Raw genomic sequence first — 1,200 nt, 5'->3', positions numbered from 1 at the left:
GCAGTGAGAGGAAACTGAAATGATGATCAAACTGCAGAGTTGTTTATTCAGCCACTGCAACACTAGCAAACTGTGATAGAGCTGGGCTTCTGTTTGATTTCACTGTTTAAATATAGACTGTACATGCTGTGATTTACTTAGCTTTGAGTTTGATGTGTCTGTTTTGAACAGACTTTATTGGTATTCAATGCTAGGACAGGTGTGACATAAAAGGGCAGTATTTCAGAAAAAAACATTTTTCATCCTGAGTTAAATCCTGTGCTTAATGTAATGTACCTGCACAGGTAAAACTAAAGCTACATTCTATTTAAATAATTTGCTACATGCTGCGGCTGACGTCTACAACTGAAAATGTTGATGGAGTTGAAGTTTAATGTATCCACTTCCCCCACGTCCTCCACTGGACTGCTACAATGTTGTACTTCTCTCTGTTTCCATCCAGGTGACTCCCCTCTGGTTTGACTGTATCAGAGAAAGTCACATACAGTTCTGGTTCAAGGCTGAGGAGTTCACTCAGTCCTACAATCAGGACCAGAGTCCAACTGATTGGGAGAGAAAACAAGATGAGAGTCCACTTAAGGCCTCATAAATGGAATTTTAATAATTACATTTTATATTAAAATGTACCCAGACATGTTTAAAGCAAAACTGTTTTCTCAAATTTGTCTTTGCCTCTGAATGTATAAGCCAACAAATTAATATACTTTGGTAGAGTAAGTTCTGTCACTGTGGCCCAGCAGCTTTCTCACCTCTATAGTCTCTATGAGTTCATTTGGTTCAGCGGTGTATCTCAGAGTTTTCTTCTTCCTGAATTGAATCAAAAAACAAATAAATAAATATTTTAATCTATAACTCAAAACTATGAAAGAAAATATTCAAAGTAAAAGATCAGTGATGGAACTGGTTAATTCTTATATTCTTATTTCACCTCATCCACAGACAGAAAAAAAGCAGAGCAATCGGCGTCACAACCACAGAGGGTCTGGATTTGGTAGTTGTGAGTAGGCTTATTGCCAGTGTTGTGTCTCAGTAAAAAAAACTACTATCAGGAAATATCCCCCCAAAGCCCTATTTGTGTCCTCAGCACGCTTCATGTTACTCCATGATTTGGTTTGTGGTCTACAGTAACAGGGTTCTTTCATACCTAACATGTTTGGTCCAGTTAAACAAACTCTGATGCGTTTGCCCAGTTAGTACCAG

General features: G+C 38.1%; 1 long non-coding RNA gene across 1 annotated transcript; it reads right to left on the bottom strand.

The window, feature by feature from the left end:
- Nucleotides 1-26: 26 nt before the first annotated feature.
- On the bottom strand, nucleotides 27-807 carry LOC123964731. The gene is made up of 2 exons (XR_006823520.1): nucleotides 750-807; nucleotides 27-542 (listed from the first exon to the last, which is right to left on the bottom strand). It is a non-coding gene; the product is annotated as an uncharacterized LOC123964731 (long non-coding RNA).
- Nucleotides 808-1,200: the final 393 nt, after the last annotated feature.

The sequence above is a fragment of the Micropterus dolomieu genome, unplaced genomic scaffold (assembly GCF_021292245.1).
Source record: "Micropterus dolomieu isolate WLL.071019.BEF.003 ecotype Adirondacks unplaced genomic scaffold, ASM2129224v1 contig_5010, whole genome shotgun sequence".
Classification (NCBI taxonomy): domain Eukaryota; kingdom Metazoa; phylum Chordata; class Actinopteri; order Centrarchiformes; family Centrarchidae; genus Micropterus; species Micropterus dolomieu.
Note: the sequence above shows the minus strand (reverse complement) of the source record. Positions and strands in the feature narration are given on the sequence as shown.